We start from the raw sequence: 8,058 nt of genomic DNA, 5'->3' as shown, positions 1-8,058 counted from the left end.
TTCCAGAAGGTTAATATTGTTTTTTATAAATTACATTATCTTGCTCTGCAGGAAGCAGACATCTCTTTGTTTTAGTTTGCTCTAGCTAAAACCTAAGTCATCCAAGGAGAAAAGCAGCTGAATGTAATCCCTGTTTGTTTTTCTGCTAGATGGTGTATTCTGCTCTGCTTTCCCTTCATGTGCCCTTATCTGATCATCAGGGCAATTTGGACTTATCCCCAAAGTCTGAGTGTGCTGGCCCTGCCCTTTAGCTGGGGACACACACAGGCATCTGCAGAGCCTGCTGGACCCCTGTGAAAGAAGTGGCTGCTAATGATGCCTTCTAGTGCTCATTAGTTCTCAAAAAAGCATTGTTTCCTGGCATGGTGGGAAGTACTGAGCCATAGGCTGGGATGATTGGGCTCTGAAGGAACTATTTAGGGAGACAGAAAGTAGATAAAAATCACTGTGTTACCCAACAGGCCAGAAAATTGTTATAGGACATAAGGGCTCTGTAAGCATGAAAACTTCACCTCTGAAGAAGCTACAGGAGGATATTTCCCTGTGGTGGTGGTTTGTGATGGCACCTTTTGGATGGTGTTACTGATGCCTGAGTGCAAAGTGCAATTCCTTCACCTCCAGCAGTGGGACCTGCAGCTTTGTCACCTCCCAGGGCACAGGGTGGCTTGTCTGAGCTTCGAAGCAGTTTTAAAGTGCAAAGACATAGGAAGGCCAGTTCAAATAACTACAGTCTTAAGTGATCCTGGCATGGTAGGTCATGCTGGAGAAAAACCACCAAGCTGTTGGTGCAAGGTCCTCCAGGATGGTTGAGCCTGTGCTGCACTGAACCACATTATTATCAGGACTCTTTCGGCTCAGCTGGAGCAGACAGATGATTAATAATTTAAAATACTGCAGCCAGGGTGGAAATCCCCTTCATCCACATGCAACTCCCAGCTGTTGATCCCTTTTTCCAGAGAGAAATTTGTGACAGATGTGAAACGATCCCGTGATCCTCTATAGCCCGTCAGTGAGGCAGAGACACGTACAAATAGTTTCTAAATTCCTTATTATGCCTCATCTGCCTGATGTCCTGAGATCTGTTTGTGCAGATGTCTCTCCAGGGCTTCTTGGAGAAGCCCCATCTCTGCTACCTTCACTCTGGTCCATGCTGGGGCTCTGACTTGCACAGCCAGGCCAGGACCCTGCCAGGGCTGTGGCACATGTAGGGATTTAAGCTCCTGAAGTTTTCCAGCTCTGCTGTAATGTCTGCTGGAGTTTTGTGCAGAGATGCCCAGACTGGGGATTGCATTTAGACAATGGTTCTTCAGGTTTAAAAAGCTTTGGTGCATCTGTTCTAGTAGAAGGTGTCCCTGCCCATGCAGGGGAGTTCGAACTACTCGATGATCTTTAAGGTCCCTTCCAAGTCCAAAAATTCTGTGGTTCTGTGATCTGCTGTTACGGTGGTTAATGAGCTTTTCTCTCGTGAGCTCATGTTCTCTGCTTCTCCTTCCAAAATATTTAAAATAATAACAATTGTGCAATAACAGTTTCTGTTTTCTTTCTGGAGCTGCAGCAAAGGGGGGGGGGGTTAACACTTTTGCTCCTGGAAAGGAGTGTGACTCCCTGAAATAAAAGAACAGCAGCCACGTTTTGTCAGTTCTTTTTCAGCAGGTCCTGTACTCCTGGGGGATTTCAGAGACCTTATGACATCCACAAATGTCTTCTCACTATTTTATGTCACAATGTTTGTTTTGTCTCCTGTTGTAGTATTTTGCATTTGTAGAGTTTGCATTTGTATGCTGTAGAGTTTTGCATTTGGGGAAGAACAACACCATGTCCCAGTACAGGTTGGGAGCTGACCTGCTGGAGAGCAGTGTAGGTGAAAGAGACCTGGGGGTCCTGGTAGACAGGAGGATGACCATGAGCCAGCAATGTGCCCTTGTGGCCAAGAAGGCCAATGGCATCCTGGGGTGCATTAGAAAGGGTGTGGTTAGTAGGTCGAGAGGTTCTCCTCCCCCTCTATTCTGCATTGGTGAGGCCACATCTGGAGTATTGTGTCCAGTTCTGGGCCCCTCAGTTCAAGAAGGACAGGGAACTGCTCGAAAGAGTCCAGCGCAGAGCTACGAAGATGATGAAGGGAGTGGAACATCTCCCTTATGAGGAAAGGCTGAGGGAGCTGGGTCTCTTTAGCTTGGAGAAAAGGAGACTGAGGGGTGACCTCATCAATGTTTACAAATATGTAAGGGGTGAGTGTCAGGGAGATGGAGTTAGGCTTTTCTCAGTGATGACCAGTGGTAGGACAAGGGGTAATGGGTGCAAATTGGAGCACAGGAGGTTCCATGGGAATCTCAGGAAGAACTTCTTTGCTGTGAGAGTGACAGAGCCCTGGGCCAGGCTGCCCAGGGAGGTTGTGAAGTCTCCTTCTCTGGAGACATTCAAACCCCCTGGACACGTTCCTGTGTGATGTGCTCTGGGTGCCCCTGCTCTGGCAGGGGGGTTGGGCTGGGGGATCTTTCCAGGTCCCTTCCAACCCCTACAATTCTATGATTCGATGATTTTAAAATGAACTGAAACAGGAAGCTGTGTTGCTGCTGGTGTTACTGTGTTACCTGTTCTGTGAAGTCAGAGGCCTGGGGCAGGCAGGAGCCTGCCCTGCAGAGCCCCTGGGCAGCTCCTGCCTGGGCTGCTGCCAAGCAGTGTCCTGTGGCAGCAGCCTGCTTGGTTGCAGGATTTCTGTTTCATTGCCAGAAGCACAACTCCATCAGTTTCCTCTGGAAGGGGAGGAAGGTCTCTAGCATGAGTTGGCCTGCTTGGCAGCTAACATCACCTGATCCTTTTGGAGTTGGAGGTTTTTTGGCTGTGCTTTTTCTTTCTCCATCTTCCAGCCCTACATAAGTCTTTCAGAAAAAGAATTCAGTGATACATACTTGTTGCAATGGGCAGGCTTGACAGATCTCTTTTATGCCTGGGGCATAGTTCTGAGTACTGTGAGTCTTTTGTCTCCTGCAAAGGTTGTCCTTGGGTGCTGGGAAGAAAGATCCCTGGCTGAATGTTGGAAAACAAGTGTGTTGGTAGTTGTAACCCTCTTGAGAAGCTGTGGCTGGGACTGAGTGTTTTCAAGCCTGCCAGTTTTAATTCTTTGCAGCCCTAAGTGCTCCAGGTTGTGCCCCTCATCTCCAGATGTGTTCTCAGCAGCTCAGAAGGGATTATTTCATGATGACCTGAAGGCAATGCTTGGAAAAGCAGGAAAAGCAAGCAGGAAAAGAACTAACTGGGTAACTACATTTTTTGGTTTCACAAACTGGTGAGAAAAAATGGCTTTTATTCCTGGGTGGGTTATGGATGTATTAAGCATAAAGAAGGATGACAATTATTAAATTATTTCCAGGGTCTGTCTTTTTTGGGAAGTTTCCATGGATAACCAGATCTCGTTTGGGTAATGTCTGCAGCAAGTTGTGCTAGTGGGAAGGATGGTCCAAAGAAGCCCTTGGGAGAACTGATCATGCTCTGACATAAAAGCACTGCATAAAATGCTCTCGCATAAAAGATTCATATTTTGGAATGAATCTAAAGGAAATGTGAGCTTTGAGGTCCTGGCTCAGCTCCCAGTTGAGTGTTTATGTTGCCATTGTTTTGTTGTAGTTTTGGTGGTATGAATTTCCGTGACTTCTGGATTTGAACCAACTTTCTGTTTCACTAACTGAACTTTGCATACATTCTGTATGTTTCACAAGCGTGATTGAATTATGTGTACTAAATAATAGGATTATTTGTGGGTTTTGTATGGAAAACCTAAATACAGTGTCTCTTGGCTAACCCCATTGCTTCCTTCCCTGTATTCTTCAAAACCTCAGAGCTGTTTGAGTTCAATCTCTGCTGTTTCAACCATTTAATCAATTTTTTCCCCTCATGGTCTTCTGATCAGAAAAAGGAACAGAGTTAAAACTTAAGCTCACTCAGACGTCTTTACTTCAGAGATAAAGAACATCTTGGTTTGGCACCTTATGAGACCAGATCAGCTCTGCTGGCTTGTACTAGATCCCAGTGCCCCATCTCTAAGAGTGACTATCCATCTGCAGGTGCCTCAGCAACCCTGGGCTGCATCTTCTCAGCAGGCAGCAGTTGGACACTCCCTGAGCTGGAGTTCACATGGAAGCTGTAGTGTAGTGAGGAGTTTTCTGGGCTGGTGCTCTGTGCAGTAGCAAAGGGCTCTTGGTTGTTCTAAGCATGGACAATGAAGGCTTTTGTGAACCCCACATCCAGAGGTGATGTTCCTTATTGCTTCTCAGGGTCACTCACAGCTTCATGGGCACATCTCTTGCAGATCTTTTTTGCTTTTCTGAGCCCTTCCTCCTGCAGCCCATATTTCATCTGTTGCCCAGCTTTACATCTTTTTGAGATCTATGTGATCCTTCTGGAGCACATCCTAACATGCACACAGATGTGGATAAACAGTGGGTTTTATTATTTTGTTCTGTATTTCCCTCCTAATAACCCCCAACTATTATACCTTAATTCTGATGTCTCTGTCTTGAAGGGCTGATAGCTGATGGGGTTCTCACTGCTGAGATGGGCAGACGCTGTGTTGATACCTCACTCTTTGTCCTTTCAGTTCCCTGAAGGCAAAGCTTGTGCCTTCACATACGTGACCTGGATAGTACATGACCTGGTACACCTTATTACAATGTTTCAGTACTTCAAGGGTGGCTACCAAGATGATGGAGACTCCCTATTTACAAGGAGTCACATGGGAAAGACAAGGAACAATGGGCACAAGTTGCTCCTGGGCAGATTCCAACTGGACACGAGGTAAATTTTTCACCATGAGGACAATGGAGCACTGGAATAGCCTCCCAAGGGAAGTGGTAGATTCCCCCACATTGGAGAGTTTTAAGTCTCAGCTTGACAGGGTGCTGAGCCATCTCATATAAACTGTAGTATTACCTAGAAAGATTGGACCAGATGATCCTTGAGGTCTTTTCCAACCTGACATTCTGTGATTCTATGATTTGTGTGGTCCTTGCTTGGTGAGCAGCCCTGGGGAATAATGAAGCCCTGAGTTGCTGAGCTTGTGCTGCCTGAAGTTGTGTTTTTCTCTGAAACTCAGATGTCTCCTGGGTCACACAATTGACAGGACTTCAGCTAAAAAAAAATGTTAGAAAGAATGACAGCAATGGGGAAAACAGGTGGTGTGTCAATAAGTGAGTGTCCTGAGGGACTGGCCTGTAGCTTGCTAGGACCTGTCTGTGCCTTATGGAAGAAAAACAGCTCTGTGGAGGGAAAGATAATGATACCTCAAGGAAACATGTAAGTTTATCTTGGATCACTGTACTCCAGTGTGACATAAGTCAAGAGCACAAAATTCCCGGTCTTTTGTGCTAGGGTTGAAATAATTTCCTCTGAGATAAATAAACTAATATACAGATGAACCTGGTTCTTACAAATGGCTGAATTAAGAGCAGCTGTGTCAGATGTGAAGTGTGAATCATACCAGGAAGAATCCCAGAGGATGTAGCATGTGCTCTTACTGCTTTTGTTAGTGGTAATTGAGGAAGAAGACATGAAACTCTGTACATGGTCTTGGGGTGGATTCTCTGGCTTTGCTCTTTGAGTGCTTCCTACTTTTCAGAAGCATCTGCTTCCCAGTGTATTTTGTACCAGAGGTATCTGGGGAAGGTTTTGTCTGCAATGTTACGTGTCTGTTGGTTTTTGTTCTTCTCTGGGCAGTATCTAGGACTGAAACTCCACAGAGGGCTTATAAGCAGCTTTGAGATGCCAGGGAACATGTCAGCTCCACCTCTGCCTTTTAAATATTCAATTGCTTTCTTCATTTCAGAGCAATAACACAATTGTTTGTGTAAGCAGACTTGTTTTGCAATTCTGTCATTTTAGTTTTGTAATAGAAATGTCCAAAGCTGTGGAAGCTGCATTTTATAGATGCAGGCTTCAATGGGAACAAGTTGTTAGGTTTCTAGGTAGAAAGTGGCTGAGTAGGCTGGGAAGTACTGAGCATGACACTTGTAAACTATCTTGTAGGCAACTTTTTTGGGCTTCCCTCTGAATCTCGGAAGTGTTTGTGGTTTTACAGGGGGTAAACCAGAGTAGAGGGAGGGTAGGAAGCTCCAGATTGTATTGTGTGGCCACCTAGGATGTGCTGTTTTGTGGTCTTGGCTTTTAATCTCGCAGGCTTGTCACAGTGCACACTGGCTTGTGGGAGCATATTCATATTTTGACCCTACAGATTTCTCCCCATGGTTGAATAAATGTTGCCAAGGGGATTTGTAGCTGGTTCTTTCCATCCTCTGTTCTGGCCACAGAGGGCAGAAGCAAAACAGGCAGCAGGGCTGGTGTTGCCGAGCCTGGAGTGGGGCAGAGCTGCTGCTGTTCGTTCTCCCAGACATGCTCTTTGTCTGCTGGAAGACAGATGGGAAGAGCTTGACAGAAGCATAAAGCTGGTTTTGCTCTGCTTGAGCATTTCCCCTCACAAAAGGGAAATCCTATTGTGCTGAATTTGCTTGGCCTTTGGCAGGGCTGGCTGCAGACAAGCAGTGATTTTTAGTTGGTATTAGGAGCTGCCTTCTCCTGTGGTCCTCATGTCTCATGCTGTATAAGCCTCTGTTTTGGGAAAGTGAAACAATTTGCCTACTCCTTAATGAGATCTCTTTCTCCCACACACTGTTGATGACTTGTGCTGGAAGTACTTTCAGTTACTGGCCAAAATCCAGAGGTCCAACTTTCTCAGAGAGCAAAAAATTATCTCCAAGTTGCTTAAAGGGCATGATATACCTAAATATACCTATGTTTTTGGACAAGACAGTCAAGGAAATACCCAATTCCTTTTAAAATCACTTGGAAGGAAGTTGTGTGTCTGCATTTCCAGGCTGCTTGGAAGATATAGTTTAGAAAGTCTTTCAGGCAATTTGCTAATGTGAGACAAGGTGTGTAGTGTTGTTAATAATGAAGTCAGAGTGCTGGCACAAAAAACCATTTGATAGAAAAATCAATATTTCAGCCAAGGAGGTGTTTTACAGCTCACTGTATATCTCAATATGCCACTGGATTATTTAAGATGTTAACCCAAGGCTTTCTGGGGTTGAGGGGAGGAGGGCAAGGGGACAAATAATCCGTTAAAAACTTGTAATTTGTGTCAGCAGTAGGGTAGATGTCTGAGGATCATACACTAAGATGTTACCTTAAGGAAGCCTTAGGCAAGGAAGAAAGCAGGTAAAACAGCCTGAGTTGACGCATGTAGGAATTTTGGAAAGAAGGCAACAGCCTGGATTAAAGCTGAGAGTGGGTGAAGGAGAGGAAGTAGATGTAAGAATGTAATGAAGAGAGATGTTAATGCAACTTTGTGCATGCAGCTTCTGCCTGGGGTTGCAACCAGGGCTTGTGACTGCCAGAAAAAAACAGGGTAGTTGTTTGAGATGTTTGTTTTGTTGTGGTTTTGTTTGGTTTGGGGATTTTTGTTTGTTCTTAGTTTGGTTTTGGTTTGTTTGTTGGTTTTTTTTTAAAAGGGAACAGCTCCAGTTTAATGCCCTGAGCCTGGAATGTGAGAGTGTGATGGTAGAGAAAAGATCCAGCATGTGAGTATTTTTCTACCTGGAAATCCAGCATGTAACTATTTTTCTATCTATTTATCAACCTAAGGAGCAGTGGTTGTTTTGCAGCACCATGACTAGCACTGAGGGCTGATCATTTATGCATATCTGCTAAATAAGGCTCGTAGTCCAGCTCCTGAACTACAGTGGCTCAGTATGTGGTGCTCAGGGAAGGCCAAGCACAAGAATCCTTTTGGGAACACTGCTTTCTTCTCAGAGCACAATTTGCAAACACAGTCAACACATCTGCACCTTTTGGTCGTGGAATGAAAGTAAGGACGAAATATAAACAGAGGCTTGAGCAAAAGAGTGGACTGTGGACTGGGCGAAGTCATTGCTTTTTTGGGATGCAGCCAAAGCTTTTAGTAGTGTGGAGCTGGCACTGCTGTCTGTGGCTGGTCACCCTGCATAGGGTGCTGATGCCCTGCATGGCAATGGTGAGGGACCAGAAAAGGTCATTGCATGTGCCAGCAGG

This window comes from Chaetura pelagica, unplaced genomic scaffold (assembly GCF_000747805.2).
Source record: "Chaetura pelagica isolate M959 unplaced genomic scaffold, ChaPel_1.0 scaffold180, whole genome shotgun sequence".
NCBI classification, from domain to species: domain Eukaryota; kingdom Metazoa; phylum Chordata; class Aves; order Apodiformes; family Apodidae; genus Chaetura; species Chaetura pelagica.
The sequence above is the reverse complement of the archived record's forward strand: the minus strand, read 5'-3'. Positions refer to the sequence as shown.